Source organism: Balaenoptera musculus, chromosome 8, assembly GCF_009873245.2.
Source record: "Balaenoptera musculus isolate JJ_BM4_2016_0621 chromosome 8, mBalMus1.pri.v3, whole genome shotgun sequence".
Taxonomy (NCBI): domain Eukaryota; kingdom Metazoa; phylum Chordata; class Mammalia; order Artiodactyla; family Balaenopteridae; genus Balaenoptera; species Balaenoptera musculus.
This window is the reverse complement of record NC_045792.1, coordinates 52172510-52198826: the sequence shown is the minus strand read 5'-3', so window position 1 is coordinate 52198826 and position 26317 is coordinate 52172510. Positions and strand designations below refer to the sequence as shown.

Here is a 26317-nt window from a genome sequence, read left to right as displayed (position 1 = left end):
GTTGCGGCAAGCGGGGGCCACTCTTCATCGCGGTGCGCGGGCCTCTCACTATCGCGGCCTCTCCTGTTGGGGAGCACAGGCTCCAGACGCGCAGGCTCAGTAATTGTGGCTCACGGGCCCAGTTGCTCTGCGGCATGTGGGATCTTCCCAGACCAGGGCTCGAACCCGTGTCCCCTGCATTGGCAGGCAGACTCTCAACCACTGCACCACCAGGGAAGCCCCGAGAAGGCAGGTTTAAGACATTTTGCTGTGGATTTGGTGTCTCTGGCAACATCTAAGAAATGTAAGTGGAGGTTTCGAGTTCTTCTGAAATGATTTCTGTTTATTGGACTGTGTGTCTTGACATTGGCATACTCCAGCGCTGGCACCCAGGGTCGTGGCTTTCCAACCCCTACACTGGCTTGACTTTGAAACCCACTGACAAGGCTGAGAGGCTCTTGACCAGTGATAGCAGAATTCAAGAAACAGCTGCATCCCTGAGGGACTCAGTGATCCCGACCAGGGGCCTTCACTTCCCTGGTCTCCTTGTGTTAAATGGACAAACTACAGTCTTCACCTCACCTTCCTCCAGGGCTGATGTGAGGAGGAAATGAGAACATGCAAATGAAGGTGCTTTGTAAACCAGAAAACATGGTGTAACTGTAGGATGACTATTGCCATAACTACTCCTGGCAGAGAAGTAGTCTAAAAACGACATAAAGTGCCCCCCAGTTGTGAGGCATTTGTCTTATGACTGGGCATACCTCTCAGCCAAGGTTTTCTGGAACAGAATCAAGTTCTCATACCACTCCAGCCAAAACAGGTGGAAAGTACACTTAGCATCTGTCTTCTGGTTCCACAGGATTGATGATGAGAGAGCCATGGCTACGAACCGGACTCCAGGGCCAGACAGCCTGTGTTCAAATCCTAGCACCACCACTTACTAGTTGGACAAAGGATGACCTTAAGCAAGTTACTTCACCTCTCCAAGACTCAGTCAGTTCTCTTATGTGTAAAATGGGGGAAATAATAGCAAACTCATAGAGCTCTTACGAGAATTAAATGAGGTAGTCTGGAAAGTGCTTGGAACAGTGCCTAGTACAGAGTAAGCCCATATTAGTATGCTATAACCTCCATTTTCTGAGGGGGAAAAATTAAACAGAATAAATAGGCAACAGCTCCCATTATCAATTGGAGATCTGGGTTAGACACTTGGAGGGACTTCCTGGCAAGGCTGCATAGTGCTCAGCATGGAATTTGGAGGATGCCCACTTAGCACCTTCTTGGCCAACTATGATTTGGTGAGTTGGCAAACTTTTTAGCAAAGCTAGGACTCCAACACTCTTCAAAAATACAAGCAATAGAACCCAGGATTCAGGAGAAGCCAGAATCTGAGCAGGGTAGAGGTTTGGAAAAGCTGATAAATGGCCCCCAGGCTTGTCCCCCAGTGGACCTGTTCATGAATCTGTGGGGTGTCATGAGCGTTCAAGGAACAACACACGTGAAACGCTTCGACGGTTCCTGGTACACAGTAAGCACTATGGTCATTGCTACTTCTTTTGTCTGTCCATCTGTCCGCCCACCCATCCTCAAGGGATCATCTGAAAGCAGTACGGCCCCAAAGAAATTTCTGTCAAGATACACGTTCTGTATCTGCACTGCCCATATGTCCAACAAGTCACATGTGGCTGCTGAGCTCTGCCCACGTGACCAGTGTGACCGAGGAACTGAGGTTTTATCTAATTTAACTTTTTTCTCCACTGTTCCCATGGCTTTTTAAAAGGCTATTTCATTTTAGTTCATTTAAATAGCTGCCTGTGACAGAGGGCTACCATACTGGACAGCACGGTATGTAACCCTGTCAACTTTCCAGGTCTCCGATCCCTGTGACATGCACCCAAGGCCCAGCACAGCCTCCAGAAGAAGGGTGCTGTCTGTGCACGCCCTGCCCTGCAGCCACCGTTGCACACCATTACCTGCAGACACTGGCCTGTGCCTCCATCCCTCCGCTTTGGATGCCCTTCCTGCCTTGTCTGCATGGTAATCTCTTCAGAAGCTTTCTCAGGCTACGCCCTCCCACCTCAGTGGCCAAGAGTACCGCCTCTGGCTACCCCAGCTTCCAGGGCTTCTCCTCACCCCAGCATTTATACAGTAGGGTTGTACTTGAGTGGTTACAGGCCTCTCTCCCTTTCTAGTTGCTCCCTGAGAGCTGACCAGGGCCATGTTGTAAGCATTTCTGTACCCCAGGGCCCTGCACAAGGCTTGGCTATGGTTGGTGCTCTGGGGGGGAACAGAGATCTAGAAGACACAGTCCATCCTTATGGTCCCACAATGCTCCCGCTCTAGGAAGAAGCATCGACTTCCACCAAGGTCCTCCTTCCACTTCCCAAGGCCGGTCCTCTTAGCATCCCTCACATATATCACTGTATTCCATCAGTCCAAAGACACCAGCAATTGTAAGTACATCATCAATTCAGTGGTAGCCTTTCTGAGAAAAAGAAAACAAAGCACAATGTGTGTAAATGACACATTGATTGTAAGACACTTTCTGCTTTCAGAAATGTCAAAATGTAAAGAAAAAAAATTGCCTCCAAGAAAACGAGCCAAACCTGAGTTGGCCTCTTGGGAGATGTCCCTCTAGAGCATCGTTCAATGTGGTACCTGAAGGGCATCTTCCTCAGAGCCTGTCTTATTCCTACTGCTCTCTGATTGGGCCCCTGCAACAGGAGGATTCAGATGTGTCCTATGTTTTTTTGAATGGATCAAATGGATATTTGAATAAAAATTTTTTTTCTGATTATAGAAATAATACATGGTTATTGTACAAAATTCTTTTCCATTCCCAGGGCCTTTGCGTTAGCTGTTCCTTCTTCGTAGAACACACCTATCCCAGATTTCATCTGGTGCCTCTCTCACATTTTTCAGGTCTCATTTAAATGGTCTCTCTATAGAGTCACCTTCCCTGCTGTCCCTGCTAAAACTGGTCTCATCCTCCCCCAGTCAGTTTCTCTCACATTAACGATCTCATTTTCTTCCCAGCACTTACCAGCATTTGGAATTAATTGTGTATGTTTTGATTCTCTGTCTCTTCCCAACAACACTGCAAGCTACTCAAGAGCAAGGATTTTGTCTAGTCGGTACTCAAGCAATTTTTGTGAGTAACCCAAAACACAGAAAAGCATTAAAGAACATTATAAAGACCCCTGTATCCCCACTACTCAGGGAATCACAATTAATATCCTTCTGGGTGTTTCCTGCAGGTGTGTGTGGTCACACAGTCACTTTTTTTTTTTTTTAAAAGATGCAACCTATTTACATTGCTTTGTAATCTGCTTTTTTTCCCCTCTATTTACTATATCATGAATACCTTTACCCACGCATGGCTGGCCAATCCTGTTTTTAAAGGGGACGTACTATTTCCTTGTACGGAATGACCCTACTGGATTTAAGCAGCCCTCGCAGGTGGCCTTTAGGTTGTCCCAGTCCTCCTGTTATGACAGGCAGTGCCGCAAAGGAGCATCTTTGTACAAATACCTTTGCATGATTATCTGCTTATGTCCATTAAAGTGTTATTATTGGGCCAAAGGGTATGGACTTACTACCGGACTTTGGATAGATAGTAAGAATGGGGCCACTTTTCAGTTGAGGAATCCCACTGTGCACAAGAACTTTGCAAGGTTCAGGGGAAGTTGAGAAAAAGATAGGAATCTGGCCCACCTCCGCTCCTTGGGCAACTCCTGTCTAGTTGGAGAGATTTATAAAATCCTCCAGGGCCGCAGCACTCAGGGCCGAACACCCCCGCGAAGGCCCTAAGCCCCGCCTCAATAGCCCTCCAGAGCTAGTGGTTGAACCACTACAGGCTTAGTGGTAGCAGTCTTATGGTAGACATTATTTTTTTTTTAAATGTTGACTATCTTGAAAGGTTGAACTATGTTGAAAGGTTCTCTTGAAATAAATACACATGCACATGCCAGTGAAGTGCAATTTATAATTAAATTCTGTAATTATATCTGACCGAATCCACAACTTAATACAGCACAGGTGTGAGCCACCAACTAACCCCAATTTCAGTTCAAAAGGGTGAAATCACTATTTTCTCCCTCTCAACATATTTAATAGCTACTGTAAAACCAATGAATATAATTTGGCTTCATTTGGAACTCCCATTTCTGTCATTGCTTCCTTACAATTCATGTCACCTGTGTCCCCCACAAATCCGGTCTGACATTGGGTAAAATCCTCCAGTTTGGAAGCCCAGGAACAAAGGATGTGTGACAACATGGACTTTCCCATCCTCTAGGGTTCACACCCTCAAAATTTGACTCTCTCCCTGTCCCTCCCAGCTCTGGCCTGGACCGCCTTAACAGCAGTCAGATATCAGAGTGGTGCTGATCCTTCACATGTAAACAGCACATCACAGGCTATCATATGTGTTGCACCCTTTGTGGCACCCGATACTCACAATGACCTTGGGAGGTTGGCCCAGCAGGGTTATTGCAGTAACCCTTATTTTAGAGGTGAGTCAACTGAGTCTCAAGTCAGGGAAGGGACACGTTCAAGGTCACACAGCAAACAGGAAGTAGAGTTGAGGCTAAATTGACATCTTCTGACTCCTAGTTCAGAGCTATTTCCATTGTATCAGGGTAGGGCTGGAGGGACCTGCCAAATGGGCCAGGCTGGTCAGTGCCTATCCCCTGCCCTCTCCCCTTAGTTAGTTTCAACCTTTCGGTGCTGACCTAAAGGAGTCCCCAAACTTCACTTTGGCAAATATTTATCTAAACCAGAGAGGTAAAGGGCTGACCCTGGGCAGCCCTCTGAAAGAGTGAGGTAATCAAGTAGCTGGGTGGTTGTGAGAACCAGCTCAGTTCTGGGCAGACTCTAGTTACTAATATCAATTAATGGTGCTAGAAGACATTAATTATGTTCTTTAATTGGCTTACTTAGCAAAACACAAAGTTGGCAACTTTTCTTTTGAAATTTTACTTTCCCATGAAATTTCGAAATCTGAAAACCACTGATTTATACAACCACATTACATTATTTTTAAAAATTACCTAGATTCTAATCACTGTACTAATGTTTTTCACGAGCTCTTTCTTCAAGCCTCCAGATAGTTGTATGAAGTAGGAATCGTTATCCATCCCTCTTTTAAAGACCAGGAAACTGAGGCCCAGAGAGGTTAAATAATTTCCCCAAATCACATAGCTAGTAAGTGGTAAAGCCAGGATTCTAACACATCTGTCTAGCTCCAAAGTGCAGCTACTTGAAGGAGGAGGTAGAGGAGAAATTTCCCCAAGCATAACTGGCAAGGATGCTTTTGTTCATTCACTCACTCACTCACTCCTTCATTAAACCTTTGCTGAACTGGGAGAACGCCAGCCTAATGGAAAGAAAATGCTTGGGGATGGGGAATCCCAGGCTGGAGTCTTGGCTGTGATCCTCATCAGCTGAGTGACCAGCTGGCCACCTAACCTCTCAGAGTCTTGGCATTTCCAACTGTAATGTGAGAATAGAATTCCTCCCTTACCGGGCTGCTGTGAGGACCATATGCAGATAGAATGTGAGGAGAGGGCCCAGCAGCGCCTGGCACGTAGTAGGTGCTGGATGGACACCAGTCCCCTGCCTGTCCCTGAAAGGAAAGCCACTCCACAGGTCACCAACACTCAGGGCTTTAGGTTGGAAGTGCTCTTTGATATCATCTTGTTCAACTCTCCCACTTTACAGATGGGAAAATCGAGGCTCAGACAGAGATGGTGACTTGTCCAAGTCAGGGTAATGACTTGTAATGACTTACAGTGCAGGGTAATGGCAGAGATGGGACCAGAACTCACATCTCCTGACCCTCCCCTGCTCCGTCTTCTGCATTTTCTACGAAAGCAGTGACAAGCTCTTCAGTGAAGTAGCCAAGTAAACTGTAAAGTAAGTAGGCTGGATGAGAGCATTGACAGTGTGTTGTTGGGTAGCTTGAAGGAAAATATACTTTAAAGTATATTTTATACTTTAAAATATACTTCCTTATTTATCCAACAAGTACACATTGCTTACTCTGTGCCTGCCAGGTACCATGCTAAGGCCTTAAGAAACATGAACTCACTTAATCATCACTCCAGTCCTGTGAGGAAGTTACTATTACTGTCATCCCTGTCTTACAGAGGAGGAAGCAGAGGCACTGAGAAGTTAATTAATTTGCTCAGGGTCCTACAACTAGTGAAGTGGCAGAGCTGAGATTCGAACCCAAGCATTCTGGCTCCAGAGTCCATATCATAACCACTGTGCCATGCTGCTTCTCACTCAGAAGACTGAGTTGCTTTCTTCTGTGTGTACCAGGGTGTAACTACACATTACTTGAGAATGGTAATGATAATCACAATCGTAATAGTAATAACAGGGAAAAGGACAATACATAGACAATTCCCTCTGTGCTTTTTTGGGAAAACAATAATACCTGCCCAAGCTTCCCAGATAGCCACTCTCCCTCTTCCTCCCCCCACCCCAACTCCATTGCCCATGCTACTCCCTCCACTGGGAGCACTTTTCCCCTCTTTGTCCTTCAGGACTCGGCTTGAATGTTGCTAGCTCTGGGAACATTTTTCAGACGGTGTCTCCTGTCACAGTTGGTTAACATTCCTGGGTCAGTGCTAATGGTGGGATTTAACATTGCATCCCACGATGAGGATGATAAAGAGGATGATGATTTAGCTTAAGGGACTTTCCCAGTGGTCTCAGATCACTCTGCTAATCAACGTTGCCCAAGGACAAGTCAGCTGTTACTTCACTGAGGCATGGACGTATTATATATTTCACGCCTTTGATGCCACAGACTTTGGGGAGCGCCTTCTTGGTACCTGTTACTTGCTCTAAAGGCTTGGAGTGCTTACTAAATGCAGTAACAGGTACCAAGGTACCTGTTACTGCATTTAGTAAGCACTCCAAGCCTTTAGAGCAAGTACTGTCAGCCCTATTTGAGCAGGGAAGACCCTGGCTCGGGAAAGTCAGGTAACATGTCCCAGGTCACATGACCAACTGAGTAGTAGAGCTGGGGCCTGAAACCAGGTTCCCAATCCCCTCTCCCAGGGAACGCACTTTATGTAACTGTCACTGTAAAGATCAATTCCAGCAAAAATCAGTAATAGATGCCAAATTGAGGGGGAAACGATTTGATGAGAAATAGGATATCTACATAGTCCTGAAGTATCTCCCTACAAAATATTTACTACAAAGGAAAAAACTGCAATAGGGGACCTGGAGACCATGTGCGATGGTAAGTTTTATGTGGGAACTTGGCTGGGCTATAATACCCAGTTACTCAATCTAGGTGGTGCTGTGAATGTGTTTTGTAGATGTAGTGAACATCTAAAATCAGTTGACTTAATAAAGGAGATTATCCTCGATGTGGGTGGGCCTCATCCAATCAGATGAAAGGCCTTATGAGCAAAAACTGAGGTTTCTTTTTTTTTTCTTAAATATTTATTCATTTGATTGCATGGGGGTCTTAGTTGCGGCAGGCAGGCTCCTTAGTTGTGGCATGCGAACTCTTAGTTGCGGCGTGCATGTGGGATCTAGTTCCCCGACCAGGGATTGAACCCGGGCGCCCTGCATTTGGAGCATGCAGTCTTATCCACTGCACCACCAGGGAAGTACCTGAGGTTTCTCAGAGAAAGAAATTCTACCTCAAGACTGAAGGATCAACTCCTGCCTAAGTTTCCAGCCTACCTGCCTGCCCCGCACATTTCAGATGGGTCAGCCCCACAATTGTAGGCCAATTCCTTACCATCAATCAGTCAATCTCTTTCTCACTCTCTCTCCCCATATATATATATGTAAGTCACTTTATATATATATTCTATTTGTTCTGCATCTCCGGAGAACCCTGACACACTATCTTAACCACGTGATCAAAATTAACATCACTGGGCTTCCCTGGTGGCGCAGTGGTTGAGAGTCTGCCTGCCGATGCAGGGGACACGGGTTCGAGCCCTGGTCTGGGAAGATCCCACATGCCGCAGAGCAGCTGGGCCCGTGAGCCACAACTACTGAGCCTGCGCGTCTGGAGCCTGTGCTCCGCAACAAGAGAGGCCGCGACAGCGAGAGGCCCACGCACCGCGATGAAGAGTGGCCCCCGCTCCCCGCAACTAGAGGAAGCCCTCGCATAGAAAACGAAGACCCAACACAGCCAAATAAATAAATTAATTAATTAAAAAAAAAAAAATTAACATCACTAAAAAGGGCCAAAAGGGTGTCATGTACCTCCAAATGTTATATCCTCAGAAGGACACATCATTCAGATAGTATTACTTTTGTAATTGGAAAAAGACAAACTATTAATCAAACAATAAAACAGATCTCCCCTCTTTCCTCACGTGCTCCCAGGCCGGCAATGGCACTGGTCGCTGGCCCTGGTAACCTTCATGCCCCTGGCCCAGAAATGGGTCCACGTTTGGTGACTGTGTCCAGACGAGGATCTGCTCTCTGTCGGCCCTCCCCTTCTCTCTGCCGCCTTCCCCCTCCACCCACTAACACACACAGACTCAAACATACTCACAGTTAGTAATTTCCTCCCTGCCACCCAGCAGGCCCAGGAAAATTCCGTCTCCTCAATTTTACGACGCCAGGGTAGCAGTGAGTCACTTGCACACATCTGTGAATTCCTGTCAGAGCTGGTTACCTGTCTAAGGAGGGATGTTAACGTTTATGGCAGTGAGCAGGGCTGTGTGACAGTTCAAGAGGGCAAGGTGCCAGCGACCTATCAGAGCTGCAGGTGGTTTTTATGGAAGCAGAATATTGCCACTTATTATTTATTTCACTTTTTAGTTTTAAAATGTGATTAATATCTCTTGCCAATAAATTTGGCTGAGCACAAGTATTTATGAAGCCGTCAGCAGGCTTGGTGCTACAGGGCCTAATTGCTGTGAGGGCAGAGGCAGTCGGTGAAGTGAGCCTTCTCCAGCCTGGCCATGAACCAGCCTTATTTTTATGGGCTTTTGGGGCAGTGGTTCTTTTTGTGATCACGCAGGGGGTAAGCCCAGAAGGCCTCCTAGCAAGGAAGCAAGGGTTGCAAAAGACGGATGGAACCAGAGAGGCTGGCTCTACCATGCGGTAGAGGGAGTTTTGGAGCCAGGCAGGAGGTGGAGGTTCAAAGCCCATGTTCAAAACCATGGGAGCTGAACAAGCTAGGCAACCCCTCTAAGCCTCTGTTTCTCCACATGTAAAATGGGCATAAAAGGTTTCAAAGGATTACTGAGAGGGTTTAATAAGTACACATTTGGAAAGTGCCATCCAGTGCCTTCCAAATAATAGGTACACAGATATCTGCAGTTTAATGTTTCTAAGAAGGTGGCCTATGGAACAAAGCTTAGTTTTGAATCCTAGCTCAGGCACTTACTAGCTGTGTGACTCTGGCCAATCAGTGAACCTCTCTGTGCCTCAGTTCCCTCAGCTGTAAAATGGGGATACCCGCAGTGTTGTAGTAAGGACTAAATGAGATAATCCATAGCTGGCACTCGGTCAGTACCTAATAGAGCTGCTCTTAGTGTTGTTTTTATTTCTTCCCTTACTTTCTGCCTATCACCTTCCATGGTCTGGCCCCAGAGACATTTCCTGCTGGTAAATTTCTACTTATCTTTTGAGGCTTAGTTTAAATATCACCTCTCCTGTAAAGTCTTTCCAGATCACTTTTGCAGAAATAATACCATCCCCCTGTCTGCAGCTGAGACACTTTGTACATCTCCATCATGATCGCTCTCACAGCCTGATGCCCATCCTCTTTTATAGGAGACCCTCCTACCTGCACCACCTTCAGGGTGGGACCAGGTTTTAGCATTGCTGCAAACCTACTACACAGCTGCCCAGCCCTTATACAGTTGTGCCTCGGTAACCGAGGGGGACTGGTTCCAGGACACCCATGGACACCAGAATCCATGGATGCTCAAGTCCCTTATATAGAATGGCTGTAGTATAGTCAGCCCTCCTTATGCGCAGATGCAGAACCTGTGGTTGTGAAGAGCAGGGCTGACTGTACTGGTCTGGCAGCCCCCTCTCTAGCCACCCTGGAGCAGAGGGGATCGCCAGCTGTGCCCCCGTGTTAACTCATTCACTCACACTGGGTACCTGGGCTGGGTAGTTCTGGCCTGGTGCCTAGAGGTTATGGCCCAGCACTCAGGAGCTGCTAGGACAATGTGTGCTGGGGAGAGAATGATGAGATGGGTCGTGAGGATTTTCTTAGCAGCTGCCACCTCTCCCTGTTAACAGTTTGAGTAGGACCAGGTGACAGTGCTGGCTGAGGAGAGGAAAGGACTGTCTGTTTGGGGCTCCTGGATCCACAAGTTGAAGCGGAGAAGGGAGACCCAGCCAGGTGCATGGGGATGTGCGTTTCAGGTAAGTTTCAAAGTTCAGGGCGAAAAAGAGGTCGTCCTCTCCACAGGCTCCCTATCTGGGAGGATGGGTGGGGTGTGTCTACTGTGGAAGGGTGACACCGGAATCTGGGACAGGGTATCTGAGACAGGCCCTTTGTCAGTCGAGCACCTGCCCCTGCTTTCCCAGGATATTAAGCTGTGGCCATTTTCCTGGGCCTGTGCAATGAAGGATCTCCCTTCCTCTTTCGGTGCTAACTCATTCACCATAGGGCTATCAGCTCCATCCAACCACAAGCATTGTGGGTGCCTCCTCAGTGTGCCAGGATGTATACCGTGGACACAGAGATGGGTTAGACTGTGGGCTCTGCCTTGGGAGCTCACTCTCTAGTGCAGAAACTGCCATGGAAACCCAGATACAATATGGTGCCATGCATGCAACAGATGCCATATGCACAAGGGACACGGGTAAAAAGAGGGGTGGGAGGGTGGTTCAAGGAAGGCCTCAGAGAGGAGATGTGGCCGAAGCACAGCTGTGAAGGAATTTGCTAGGTGGAATCAGTGTGAGAAAAGCACTCCAGGTAGAGGGATCAGCAAAAAGGGACGGGGTGTTGAAAAATACTGTCTGTGGGGGGAACCCTGCATTCACAGTGAAAGGTCAAGGTGTGAGCAGAGAGAGGTTGGGTGACAAGCACAGAAGTAAGTGGCAACCTGCCCATCCTGTATGGGGGGCAGAGGAGGTGGTCTTTCTGCCCAACCACATACACGTTCTGCCATCAGCAGTACCATCTTTGAATACTTGAAGGGGATGTATACACACATGTGAGTATACCAGGGTCTGTTAATTCATATATGCTTGTGTATATATAATATGAACATTCACATTCTAGAATGTGGGTGGTTGAGCTCTGAGATATAGGGAAATTCTTAGAAACCAGGTAGAATTCAGTATGGTGAGGGTTTCAGGGTGGCAGAGGGTATGCTAGGAGGCACAGACAGAGCTGTAATTGAGAGAGGCCTGGTTTTGACCCAGTTTCGGTCTCTGTTCTAGGGATGCTACATATGGTTGGGCAGGTTGTTCACTGCTCAAGGACATATGGCTGATGGGAGCGATTCAGTGATGGGCTCACCTGTGTTTACCTGGGGAGGGGAGGAGCACCATTTCCTAATTCACACAAAAGGGCTGCCTGAGCTCCGCTGGTCAGGCTGGCTGTGGTGAAGTAGAGGTTCTTTTAAATGGGAGAACTGGCTCAGGTGATGTCTCAAGTCCCTTCCAGCACTAATATTACACACATGCACAAGTGGACTTGGTTTCCTCATGGGTCAAGGAGGATCATTCCTACGGCATTATCTTCTGGTTTGGCCAGCCTAGACTACCCACCTCTCTGCTGTCCTTCTCCAGGGACCTGCCTTCCTTCAAGGCAGATCACTGCTTCCCCTAGGAAGCCTTCCAGCCACCCACTCCCACCTCCCCACGCCCCGCTCCCAGGTCACTTATTCTTTAAACGTCCTCGGAGCACCAGCCAGCCCTCCCTGATTCAGAGTAGGGTGAAGAGCAGATCTCACTGCCATCATGCATCAACTTGTCCTAGGAGAAGAGTTGCTGAGATGGGAATTCTTAGACTCTCCCAGGTTTCAGCAATCTTCAGGCCTCTATTCAAAGTAAACCACCCTCTCAGATGGGAGCAGAGGCTGATTGTAAAGGTAAGTGAGACACACTTAATGGCTGTACAAAAGCAAAGATGAAAATCTACTTCTTGTTTTATTATTGCTGTGAGTGAGAAAGCCGCCAGCCCTGCGGGTCAGAGTTGGCTGCGGGTCAGGGATGTAGCTGGACTTCATTCAGGAAAGGGAGGAGGAGGAGAAGGAGGAGGGCTGTCTGGGAGCAGAGCCAAGACCCAGGGAGGAAAAGCATGGGGAAGAAAATTCATATCCTTCACAACCCGAGTCTCTGAACTTCGTGGGATTCTGTCTGAGTTACTCCCTGTCGCCTATTGGATTGCCGGTGGTGGCTGTGGGGTGTGTGTGTGAGGTGGGGGGAGGGAGCTTCAGATTTCATGAAATCCATTTTAATCACCCTCTGCAATCCACAACACTCTGTAATTACAAGGCTCTTATGCTCAAGTACAAAAAAAAACTCACCAAGAAAGCAACATTATTAAGCTTGCAAGCGGAAACATGAAAATTCATAAAACGCACAATTAAGGATCCAGTGACGATGTTAACGCTCCCCTTTGCCAGCCCAGGCACTGGGGATTACCAACAAAATGGGCAAATCTAAACCCTGAGGCGTCTGCCACCGACCATTGGAAACCCTGACCCCACCATGCCCGGTCTCTCCGTGGATTCCCACTTGCTATTGTCATAGGCTGTCCCAGGGCCCAGCTTTAAGAGTCTGAGCCCTGAGGGAGGGGGAAGGGAAGGTCTAGCTTTAGAGGGCAGGAGCCAAAGAGTTGTGTTTGAGAAATGACCCCAGTGCTTGCTGTCACGTGCAGAATCCCTGAAAGACAGGGCTAGACTTTGATGTTCTTTCCCACTGGTCAAGGGAATTCAAAAGGGGTGGGGATTGCGGTCACCTCCCATCAGAGTGGCTCCAACTCCCAAACTGACCCTCCACTCTTACCTCTGACCCCTTAATCCAGGGCCTCCTCTGTTCTCTCTTCCAGGAAACTAGCTGCCTCCATCTCAATCCTTGATGCCAACTCTGCACCCCCAATCTGCTCTACAAGCTGGCTTCCAGGCCAGTCTCCCCTAAGCATGCATTTAAGAAGTCCCTCTCCTCCTCTTCCACTGTCACATGAACAAAGCAGGGCAAGAAGTTGTAGCTGAACTATGATCTTAACTATGTTACACAGAAAACAAAAGCAAAAACAAAAAACCTCAGAAAGAGGGAAGGGCATTAACAAATGTTCACTGGTTACTTTTGGGTTTGGTTCCTCCAGGGCAGGGGGGACGAGGAGATTAACAGGGCTTCATACCTTTCTTACTTGTGCAAATTTTCACAATGAGTACAGTTTATAGTCAGGAAAAAAAATGAAATAAACCTTAAATGACACCTCTGTTCAAAATCCTTCTGTAGTTCCTTATTTCCTACATGACAAAATAGAAACCCTGAGACTGGTATTTACAACCTTCTAAGACCTGGTCCTCATTGCAGGGCCAGCTGCATGAATGTGTGACCTGTGTAGTCACCACAGGGACCTGCACTCAGAAAGGCCCAGGCTTGGTTGAATGCTCTGCTATGACTATCCTGAAATTCTTAACAATTTTTAAACAAGGGATCCACTTTTTTATTTTGTACTTTACCCCACAAATTATGTAACTGGACCTGTTCATCAGAGTATGTTCATCAAGAGAAATCACTATCTAATTATTCAGGGCTGAACAATGCAGATAGTCTTTGGACTGCTGTGTCAGGTAAGGGTCTCCAGGCTGTGACCAGGATGGTCATGAGAACGGGAGATGTTCAGCCTGGGCATGTCAAGAGCCAGGGGACACTTAGCCATTGTTTGCTGAGCACCTCAAACTCCCTCCTGGGCTCTAGGAACACAGTCGTGAACAAACTAAGCCAAGTCCCCACTCTATCAAGCTTCAGTGCTAGTCAGACAATAAACAAATAACCAATTATCTATGTTAGATAGCGCTATGAAGAAAAATGAATCAGGATGAGGGAGACAGAAAGGGCTGGAAGAGGAGGGCACACTACTATCTGCTTCAGGACCTGAAAGGAAGTGAATAAGCACCTGGATGGTGGAAATTGGGGAGATGTTGACACACACACACACACACACACACACACACACACACACACACAGAAAATTACAATACACAGTGGGGTTTCCCATGGAGAGACTCATTGGGACCATCACTGAGGAGCAACCTGCTCAGCCTGGGGTGGAAAACTCCCCATTTCCCCCATTTCCCCCATTTCCCCCTCAGCCCCCTGGCAACCACCATTCTACTCTCTGTCTCTACGACGTGATTATTTTAGGTACCTCATAAGTGGAATCATACAGTATTTGTCCTTTTGTGACTGAGCTATTTCATTTAGCACAACGTCCTCAAGGTTCATCTACGTTGTATCATGTGTCAGAATGCCTTTCCTTTTTAAAGGCTGACTAATATTCCACTGTGTGTGTATGCCACATTTTGTATATTCATTTATCCACTGTTAGACACTTGGGCTGCTTCCACCTCTTGGCTATTGTGAATAATGCTGCTATGAACATGAGCGTATAAATATCCCTTCAAGTCCCTGCCCTCAATTCTTTTGGGTATATACCCAGAAGTGGAATTGCTTTATCACATGATAATTCTATTTTTCATTTTTTTTGAGGAATCATCATACACTGTTGTCTATAGTGGCTGCATGATTTTACCTAATCCCTTTTTAGAGATGATATATCTGAGGTTGAGTGGCTAAGCAATAGACCTGAGGCCATAGCTTAGGAAGGGACAGTCTGATGCCAATCTGGGTTCAACGTGGCCTCATTCTACAGAGTAGCGGTTCTCATGGCCAGGGCTCAGCCACAAACATCAGAATCATCCAGTATGATGAACAAGTATATGCTGTGCTTGTTAAACATATAGATTCCTACCCCAGGCCTCGAGAAATAGAATCACTAGGGATAGGACCCAGGAGTCTGTATTTTCAAAATAACAAAAAACAAACAGCAAACAAACGGAGAAACAAACCAACCCTCCGTGTTTCTGGTGGGCAGCCAGGTTTGATAACCACTGCTTATTATTGGGATAATGGTTATTATGGTTGTCCTTGCCATTATCCAAATGTCCTCATAACCATTCCTTACTCAGATCAGCTTACTGATTTGTAAACATCTGGAGACAGTGGGGAATGTAAGGGTTACTAGGAGATCTCAACCCTGGGTTTGCTCGCCAGCAAGTGCTGGCTTTCAAAGGGTGACACGTTTAGTGTTCTAATCAACAAGGCATCAGCCAGGCGCCTGCCCGGGCCTTTCTTCGATTCCTGACTAATACTCATTAAGCAGCTCAAGCCAATGTGTTCCTAAGTGTGTGTACAGAGGCAGGCTACTGGCATTTTAATCTCATTCGTGAATTGAAGCCCTAAGACGCAGTAGCCACAGCAGCCCCTTGTGCCTATGGGGTGAACTTCTTCACACCCCGAGATTGGCTCCCCGTCCCTCTGCTTCTGCCATCTCCCACGCATCCCCTCCAGCCCTGCATTCTCCCCCTGGGCGCAGAGCAAAAGACTCCGGGAAACCAGAGCTTGATGACTTCCAGGGCGCTGGCTGCAGAGAGCTGGATAACCAGCTCAGGTAACCGGGCTGCCTATATCCCAGAACAGATATTGAGTCGTCCACCCCGGCCTGACTTGTCGAGTTGGCACCAGGCCATAGGCACTGCTCCCTGAATTCAACTGTCTGTGTCTCCTCCCCCATCAATACTCTTGATAGAAGCCAGACAAGGCTCTGGGGCTTTGGGAAAGAAACATCTAGAGGCAGTCTTCTCAGCACAAAGCCCTCATTGTTGGAGGAGGAAGGCATGGGAGAGGCAGAGGGAGTGCTTATCTTTTGTCAGTGCCAGACAGCTGAAAGGACTCCAGTGAAAAATGACCCTATACACTAAAAGAGAGGGGAATATGTAAACTATGACTAGCTTCTTCCTTGGGACAGAAATAGGTGAGGCTTTCTCTGAAAATGTTCATAGGCACATACACACATGAACACATATACAAACTTATTATTCTGCTCAAAGTAAATCAAGAGGCAAATGAAAAACAGACTCACCCATCCATTCATTCAACAACTTATCTGTCCATCCATCCGTCCATCCATCCATCCATCCATCCATCCATCCATCCATCCATCCATCCATCCAGTCACTTGTTTATTCAAACATTAACTCTGTGCCTACCATGGGCCATAAAGTATGCTGGAAGAAACAGCAATGATCCTAGATCAGAGGTTTCTAACTGGGGACATATTATTCCTGGCACAATCTAGGAACCTGTATGGTAGCTCACAAAGCATTGTCTATAACTGAATCAATGTCTCGCACAATATAGGTAGGGGTGTTATGATGAATTCACGTCGAGTTCAGAATTACTGAATCCAATGAAGCTTTCTGTCACTATGGTTTTTCGGAGTCAATGAAAAATAAAAGTATAAATACTAACCACTGGGAGATCTGGACACGGTCTAGACAACAAAAGTGCAGAATCCTAATGTATGGTTCCATGAATGGAGATAATCACAACCATCACCACAATAGTGGACTAAATAAATAACTTAACGATGTGTTGGGCATTATTCTAAGTGCTGTACTTACTTGTTAATCCCCACAATAAATCTATGAGATAGACATTACCACTGCCCCATTTTGCAGATGATAAAGCTGCCCATGAGAGCCTCCATAACTCGCCGAAGGTCACACAGCAATAAGGGTGGATCTGGGAGTTAGACTTGGGAAGTACAGGTGCAGAGTCAGTACTTTGAACTCTCCTTGTCATGGTGGGCAGGGGCATCTTGCCCAAACACACTCACTTTAACGATGGGGAGACTGAGGCTTAGAGAAGCCATGTGACATGTCCAAAGGGAGTCACGCGGTGAGTTCTTGAGGGAACTGGGGGGTAAGAACTTAGATTTCCCGTTCTCCATTCTGGTTGCATTATTGTTTAAATAAGCCAGACTTCATCCCAAAGTTAAAGTCAAAATAACCTGGGCATGGGGACAAAGGAAAGGCAAGAGACACTAAGGTTCACGATAAAACACATGCTGTCTTTCTGTACAATCTAGAGCAGCTTTTGTTTCCTGGGTTGTCACTTTGTCCAGGATGTCCTTGGGAGAAATTCCTGACACATGGGAAGCAAGACCCAGGTTGTGCTGAAGGTATCAGGGACTCAGGGATCCCAGCTCAAGTCACTTTATTTCAGGCATAAAGGACAATTGGGTGGAGCAGCCCAGCTCTTCCTTGGCTTACATGGTCTTCGTTCTCTCTGCTTAGCACCTCATGGCCCACATAGCCAGGAAACCCTAGGAATGAAGGCCCTGTCCCTCTGAGCAAGTGGTGCCCAATTAAATCCCAAAGATCTGTTTCTGGCCACGGGTTGCTGTGCCAGACGGAGAGGCTGGCTTGGGAAGCCACAGTTCGTTGGATGATGGTTTGTGGGGAGGCAGCAGGTGGCAGTGGAAAGAGTTTGGAGTCTGACAATCCTGGATAGGAATTCTGGACCCACTGAACACTCTGGCTGTGTGACCACAGACAAGTTTCCTAACTACTCTGGGCACCAGTTTCTGAATCTATAAAATGAGGACGATACCTTCCTTGTATATGAGTGAACATATGCAAAATACTTGGTAGATTTTTGCTCTGAAAAATGAGAATCTAAGAATAGATCAGTGTTTTCCAAAGCTTTTATCGTAGAAGAACCACTTTTTACTTTCTCTAAAGAAAAGCTAAAGTAAAATTGTAATGTCTAAAGGAGATAAAGGGTCGCTTCTGCATTGGTGAGGGGTTGGGGCTCAGGGTCCTGCCAATTTTGCCTCCTTTCCTCCCACTGTGGTGTTGAGGTTCCTCTGGGGAACTTGACTAGTTGATCACTAGGTCCCTTTTAACTGTAGTTAGGAAAAAGAAAGGAAAGAAGGAAGGAGAGAAGGAAGGGAAGAAGGGAGGGAGGGAGAAAGGAAAAGCACAGTCTTGTCTATTGCTAACTGGGAAGAGATTTATATTTGTCGAGCACCATTAAGAAGATGAACTTGATCCCTACCCTCATTGGCTTATAGTCCAGCAGAGAAGCCAGACCAAGAACAGGTAATTTAAAGATTGAAAAGTGATTTAAAAAGAATCAGGGTTGGGGGGCTCGATGGGAACACAAAGCAGGGGTTCTGATTTAGTTCAGCCATCAGGGAAGCTGGGACCTGGAAGATGAGGAAGATGGTAGCTTGGACAAGCTGGCTGGGGGCAGTATAAGAGAGAAGGGATTGGAGATGGCATCACTAGGACTTGGTGACCGACCGGACAAGAGGCTATGACAGAGAGCATGCTCTCAAGGAAGACACCCAGGTCTCTGGCCTGTAAGCCAGGTATGATTCTGAAAGTAGGGGTGTAAAGCACAAGATTCCACCAGCTCCATCATCCGAATTACACAGGATCCAGCATGGACCCCCCCATGCCCACTGCTCACACAACTGTCCTTCTTTCCCCAGGGAGGCAAAGCCAGCAGGGACGCTGCCCCCACACCCCACAGAAAGCATTAAGGTCACGAGAACTCTACACGGCCTACAAAACATCTGTCGGCAGAGCTATGCTGGAAAGTACAGCAACTGCTTGCAGTAAATTAATAATAGATGGGCTGGACTCCCTCAGAAATATTTACCCAGCCGGAGTGGTTGAAGGCTAATAACCAGGAGTGGAACCCGAGCCTGACCTCAAACAGCCCCGACTACTGAAAACGAAGAAGCATCAGCCTGGCCCTTCTTGATGCTGGCGGAAGGAAAACAAATGTGCAGATCACCTCACTCAGAAATATGAGGACCGCAGTCTGCTGGGAAACACTGGGGAAGGGAACTCGGACAAAGGCCTGGGAGGTAATGACCGAAAGCAGCCAACAGGTGAGGGTTGCTAGTGGTTATGTGGCACTTACTGCATGCCCCTGTCTAACGCCATGCCTACTGGAACCCTTCATCCTGGGTGCTAGGAAGCTGGGCACTATTTTTAGGACCATTTTACAGATGGAGTTGATAAGACACAGAAAGGTTAAGGCAACTTGTACAAGGAACTAGCTAGGACGTGATGGAGCTGGGATTCAAGGCAGTCTGGCTCCAGAGCATGTGACCTTAAGCCACTTTGCCTCTGCTGCCTCCTGTTGCCTTTTCCAAAACAGTCAAGAGAGGGGGGCAAGTTTGAGGAAAGAAACCTTACATTCAACTGCCAAAGGCACACTTGCACAGCCCTACTGCGCTGAGTACCTTCTGTCTCCAGCCTCTGCTGAGAACGCCAGGCTCTTTTCACCAGCAAACGCAGTAGCTGTTCTTTCATTTATTAATTATTTACCGAGCACCTGCTGGGGGCCAGACCCTGTGCTAGGTTCAGACTGGGCCTTCTATAGTGGGCACAAAATCTCCCTCTTCTAGGAAGCTCTCCTTGTCCTCTCCCAGGCAGAGCCCACTTCTCCTTCCTCAGAGCTCCCCACCAGCCTTCAGGCCATTCTCTAGGATGGACTTTCCCAAAATCAATTTGGAGAAACAGAGGGATTTGAACAGACATGCAAAAAAAAATGTGTCCTGAAAAAAAAAAAAAAAAATGTGTCCTGGAGCAAGTAAGTTTGGGAAATATTAGGTGAGCGTCCTCCCTGCAGGACTTCTCAGAGCCTTTAGAGTGCTAGAGGCAGTGAGGTCTACCAGGAGCGAGTCAGTGATACAGTACTTTCCAGATTGCTCAACATGGAAACACTCCTCCTTTTTTTTTTTTTTTTTTTTTGCCAAACAACATTTTGTGGGGCTGATGTATCATAAAACACTATTGGGGACATTTTGCCCTAGAATAATAACTACCATGTCAAATCTGTGTTTGGGTTTGACCTGTCAGTCCACTGGCAGGACGACGAGGCCGGGAACTTTGTCTTACTCATCTTTCCAGCTCCTGCCTTCAGCCAGGCCTGGATCAGAAGCGTTCTCTGAAAGTTTTCTTTGCAGATGGCACAGGTGAGTGCTGTAACACAAAATTCTGGGACTGCACCAACGTTCATACCTGCGTCTGCACCAACGTTCATACCTGCGTCTGCCTGCATCTCTTAGTCTGTCTCCAAGGCTACAGGCACTTCTTGCTTATACGAATCTCAGGTGATGTTTCCTCTTCACCCCAGACACTCCCTGTCAGGACACAGAGGCTTTCATCTGGCCCCCGTCCACCTCTTCTGGATCCTCTCCTACACCACACACTTCCTCAGCCTTGACTCTATGGAACCACAGGCCGTTTCCAGAATGCAAGATGGCTTCTTTCAAATGAGGTTCTCACCTGCTGGCCAGTCCTTAGCGATCTGCCTGTGCAGTTTCTCTTTCTTTGATCCTTACCTCAAATCTCTTGGCTTCCGTGAAACCCTCTCTGAGACTCCCTCCGGCACCCCGTCCCCAGGGTTCAGCTGGATGCCCGTGCTGGGGCGGCCTGGGCTGTTACATCGTAAACTGCACCTGTTTCCCTGTGTGGGTGAGGGTGTGTGCTGAGTGAAGATGCCCCACGTGTTCTGTACTTTGGGTCCCAGTCAAAAGAGCTGGAAAGCCCCTGATGTTATGTAACCCTCCTATTTCAGATGGTTCCAGGCTCTGTGCGAGGTTCATACTGAGCCTTTTAGAATCGGCACGTTTTCCTCCTCTGTGAAGCTCTGCCTGGCAGCGACAGGGTTACAGCCCCGCTCCTCTCGCGCCCTCAGGGGCTGGTAGCCCCGTGACCCCTCGCAGGAGAGGTCGGAGGAATGGGCTCACAATTTTGTGACAAAATGAAAGCACAAAGCCAGGACTGACTCATGCTCTGTCGGCTCGTGTTCCCCCAACGTATTTTCTTCACAGTTTTCCAACTTCTACAACCGTAAAATTGCTTTGGCATGACAGTTGTTTTACACAAATGAAAGCACGACTGAGTGCAGCGGTGTTTCCGGAGCTCGGAGGGGAGCAGATGAGGCAGAAGAAGCAGGAAGGAGGAGGGAGGGAACGCGGGGAGCTAGAGCCAGGCCCCTGCAGAGGCGGCTGGGTCTCCGACTCTACCCGTCTGCGGTGGGAAAACAACGCTCCCCTTGGGCTGAAAGCACAGGGCCGCCTCCCAGAGGCTACAGTGCCAGACGGACCATCTGCTGGACAGAGGCTATCTGCTCAGCCGAGTTCGCCGTTCCACCGACTGGCAGTGGAAACGGGAGACACCGGCATCAGCAGAAGGAGACCTAGGGTCAGTCTTCTCCCCGGCCCTGCTTTCCTCCTAGCTCTGCTCTTAATTCCCTTTTCTCTGGGTCTTAGATTCCTCATCTTAAAATGAGAGGGTTAGACGCCCTCAGTGTCTCCCCATTTTTTGGCCTGTGACCCCCAGGAAGGAGTACATTGGACGTCTCAGCTCAGCCTAGACACACATACAGTTCCCACATGTAACTTGAGTTTCACTCTACAATGCTTACTCTTACTACCTGCTGTGTTTTCTACTCTCTTCTATTCATTTACAAATCATAATTTATACATTCATTCTGTAAACTTTTATTGAAGCAAAATGTAAGTCTCGTAAGTGTACATGTCATTGATAAAGAGCTGGATAAGCTCTCACAAATTGAAAACACCCACGTAACCAGGCCTCAGATCAAAAGACAGAGCATTACCCATACCTTGAAAGCCTCCACTGTGCCCTCCCATTTACCAGCCCCTCCCCCAAGGATAACTGCTCTCCTGACTTCTAACAACTTAGCTCAGTTTTGTCATAATGTAGTCATAAAGTTTCTCTGTGCCTGGCTTCTTCTTTCAACACTGTATTTGTGAGGGCCGTTCATACTGCTGGGGGCAACATTCCATTGTGTGGCTGTATCACCGTTTATCCATGCGTTGCCGATGGTCATGTTTTAGGGTGGAAAGGTGTATGCACATCTCATGAGTGTATCTAAGGATGGAATGGCTAGTTTGCATATGTCCCACTTTAGTTGATGCTTCCAGACAGTTTTCCAAAGTCATCATACCAAATTAGACTTCAGACAGACATGTGTGAGGGTCCTAGTTGCTTCACATCCTTGCCAACGCTAGGTATTGTCTCTCTTTTTTCATTTTAGCCATTCTTATGGGTGTATGGTGGTATTTCATTGCTGGTTTAATCTGTAATTCCCTGATAACTGATAACGCTTTCGTATGCTTATTGGTTATTTGGATATCCTCGTTTGTGAAGTATCTGTTTGAAATATCTTTTGCTTATTTTTCTATTAGGTTGCTTGTCTTTTCCTTACTTATTTGTAGCAGTTTCCTCTTTTCTTCCTACTATACAGTTGACCCTTGAACAACATGGGTTTGGATTACATGGGTCCACTTAGACACAGATTTTTTCAATAGTCAATACTACAATGCTACACTGTCCATGGGTGTTTGAATCTGCAGGTGCAGAACCTGGGATACTGAAAAATTGTGTATGTGGAGGGCCCACTATAAATTATACTTGGATTTTCCACTGCACAGAGGGTTGGTGCCCCAAGCCCTGCATGTTCGCGGGTCAACTGTATATATTTTGGATATGAGACCTGGGTTGAAACATAATATAAATACTGTCACTCACTCTATGGGCTACTGGATCACTTTGTTTCACTTTAATGCATGACGATCTTGAACCACCAAATTAAATTCATGAGCCACTAATGGGTCACAACCCACAATTCATAAAACACTATAATACACGATTATATAGTATTCCCCGGATCTGGAAACCTCGAAATGGGCACCTCTGGCCAGTGACATCCGCTGCAGTGTTAGCCTGGGGCAGCACCCTGCTATGAAGAGCCAGTAGCTGTCTGGAGAACAAAGGCCATGACATTAGCTATAATAATTTCAAAAAAAAAAAAAAATCCTTGTTCCACACCTTCACTGACAACACAGTTCCCAGTCCTCCTGAATTTAAGATTTATCAGCCCCACAGCCAGATTGAGGGAGGGGACTGGGAAGGATGGCCGAGGTGTGGAACACCTCTGGAAGGAGCCTTTGCAACAGGGCTGAAGGGTGTGCTCTCCATTCACCCAGGTGCCTGGGCCCTCAGGGTAGGGTCCTTTCAGCCAACAGGTCAAGAAGACTTCCCTAAACTCTGACAAATTCCATTAACCACAGGAGAAGGGCACTCACACAGCCCGGACGCCTTCTCAGTGTGAAGGGTACCTTCTATGCAGTTCCCTCCCAGCTCCCCAGAGTAGCCCAGCCCACACCCTTTAAGCTCCATAAAGGCAGGGGCTGGGGCACTCTTGGAAAAATGCGGCCAAGGTCATACGGCCAGTCAGTTATAGAGCGAAGCTGACTGACCCACACCCTGTGTTTTCATTCCTATGTCACACTCTCTCCAGGCTGCCAGTCACCGTGCAGAGTGATGACCACATCCAAAGGGCCCAAAGATTCTCTCACGCATGCACACACATGTGCACACACAAACTCACACACATAGGCGTGCATGTGCACACACACAGACATGTGCATACATTCACACACACGCTGTTCTGCTCAGGAATCCGTGGGCTGGACCCTACTGCTTCATTACACATGGAGTTTCCCCCCTCTCCTGATTTCCAAAGTACTGAAATATCTCATAATACATAAATAATACAAACATACATATATGTGGAGGGTACTCTACAGTTTGTAAATCCCTTTCACACTCAGTCTCTCATCTCAACCTCACAACCAGCCTTCTGAACATATACAGATATATGATGATTCTCAAGCCCCCCAGGTCTACTGGGGGTCTAAGGACCTTCCTTCTGGGGACACCAATCCTTACTATCCAGGACTGGGGCAGTGGCAGCAGCCAGAAATGGGCAGAATTTGTGCAGCTCCTCAGATCCTCCCTAAAAACTTCCCTTTTAACTGTGTATTCCGCAGCAACCAATCATTCCTTGTCTGATTCTGAGTAGAGTTTTAATTTCATGAACTTTCCAGAGTTGGGCTTGTGTATGCATGAGACTTTTTGGGATGTGGCCACTCCTCCCCCATCCCTAACAAGCACACCCACATATTCACGCTTCTCTCTTCACCACCTGCTGTCTTCTCCTCCAGCTGGAGGTAAGGAGCCCCATCACTACTTATGCAGCTACTAGGGGCTACCATTTATTCAACACTTCCTACACACCAGGTACCAAGCGCTTTATGTACCTTATCCCAGCACACCTCACACGAATCCTTTGCCACATGTATTAATATCCTTACTTCACAAATGAGGAAATAGATGCTCAGAGAGAAGTGACAGTCTAGGGTCACATAGCAAGTGATAGGACTGGGATTGTACCCACATCCCACTGATCCCCAAGTCCTGGCCCATCCCAGGGCCCGGGACAGAGGGAAGCAGCAACTTCTTTACTCTGAGTGAGCAAAACTATCCACATGGAGGTGGACAGCATCTTAGGACCACCTTGTCCTACCCTCCTGTTTTCTCCAAGCTCAGAGGGATGAAGGGACTTTCCCGAGAGCATCGCCAGAGCAGAACTGGCACTGGAACCCGGGTCTGGTCCTTGGGTTTATCTTCCTCTGATTCTCACGCATCTCCTGGGACAAAGGACGCTGGTAGAGCACTGTCTGTGTTCCAGGCGATGCCTCTTTTTGAGGAGACATTTACAGTGTTGGAAAGAAGATGACCAGGGAAGGAATTGCTCTTAAAACCAAATTATGAGGGACAAAGAATAAAAAAAGATCTCAAGGAAGGGCATGATCTTTTGTCTTCAAACATTTGTAGGACTGTCTAGTGAAAAAGAGGCTTGGCAAGATGTGAGGAGAAGTGGACACAGTGGATGTCAAATCCAGATTTTTTAAATAAAGATCATAAATGGGGGGAGATAACCAGTTCCTCATTAGTCCCTGGAGTTTTCCAAGCATAGACCAAATCTATCTATCTGTCTGTCTATCCATCTATCTATCTATCTACCTACCTACCAAAGATCCACATCTCTAAGAACCATTCATCTCTAAGATTCCACAAGCCTTTGAAATGTACTAAAATCGTACAGGGAAGCCAAGCAGTAATCCTGTACTCCCTGCTCATTGATTTAGGGAAAGAATTTCTTATAAAATAAATGGATATAAAGTCTACCTATTAACACATATTTAAGGGGTAGAGTAAAAAAGCACCCATATCATTAACTTAAATCATGAATACTCTCTGAAGTGTAAAAAAAAAAAAAAAATCAACTCACTTTTCTTTAAATCTTCTTAAAAGGGTCTAAGAATAATCCTTCAAATAATCCTTGAAGTATGCAGTTTTAATTTGGACACATGGTAATTTCAGTCTACCTGTTGAAAGAGACAAGACAGAAATCAGTCATTTTTGACGAGGTTGCTCTTCTGACAAACAGCAGATGAGGTTTAGGCAGCTTGAGGGGCGGCGGGTGGGCAGCAGCGGCAGCTTGGGCCCCAGGCTGAAGGCTGGTTTTGGAACACTCAGAGGGAAAGGCGACTAAGGTAGTGATCCCAGTGCCTGACACATAGCAAATGCTCAATAAATATTTAATGAATGAATGAGGGAAAGGATGGATGAATAAACGAGCGTGCTTTATCATTAACCTTTGATACAGGGAGTTACCCTATAGGTTCAGCTCTTTGACCCTTAGGGAGAAACAGAATTTCCAGGCACTGGGCATATTTATGGAAAACAGCACAGAGAAAGGCTCATGGTGTAGTGGAGAGAGTGAGAGCTTTGGAAGCAGCCATGTCTATGTTTGAATCCTGGCTCTACCACTTATAACTGTGCAACCTTGAGCTGTCTTGTTTATTTATGTTTACTAGTGTTCTTTTTTTTATTTTTATTTTTAAATTTTTTTTAACATCTTTATTGGAGTATAATTGCTTTACATTGCTGTGTTAGTTGCTGCTGTATAACAAGTGAATCAGCCATACCTATACATATATCCCCATATGCCCTCCCTCTTGCATCTCCCGCCCACCCTCCCTTACTATTGTTCTTAAATTGGATACTTAGCCCATTTGTTAATTTCCAGCCCTTCTTCTTTCCCAATGCAAGCATTTAAGGTCAAGCATTTCCCTTATGCTGTCTTAGCTATATTCCACAACTTTGATATTTGATATTTCTCTTATCATTCATTTATAATATTTTATAATTTCTATTATCATTTCTTTTTTGACTCATGAGTTAGTTAGAAGTGTTTTTGTGAATATCTCTCAATGCATTTTTTCCCCAAACTCCTAACTTATCCCTCCCCCTCAACGTATTTTTTTTTTTAAACTCATCTTTCTGTTATTGATTTCTAGCTTAATTGTCCTGTGGCGGGAGAATGTGGTTTGCAGGAT

The 26317-nt window shown here is 46.7% G+C and overlaps 1 protein-coding gene across 4 annotated transcripts in view; it reads right to left on the bottom strand.

The window, feature by feature from the left end:
* The window catches only part of TENM4 (teneurin transmembrane protein 4), a 749934-nt gene that overhangs the window by 425845 nt on the left and 297772 nt on the right, over positions 1–26317 (bottom strand). For all 4 annotated transcript variants that reach the window (XR_005020977.1, XM_036861484.1, XM_036861485.1 and 1 more), the window contains exon 4: positions 25207–25303. The gene's annotated coding sequence lies outside the window, so the exon portion shown is untranslated. The remainder of the gene's footprint in view (positions 1–25206; positions 25304–26317) is intronic.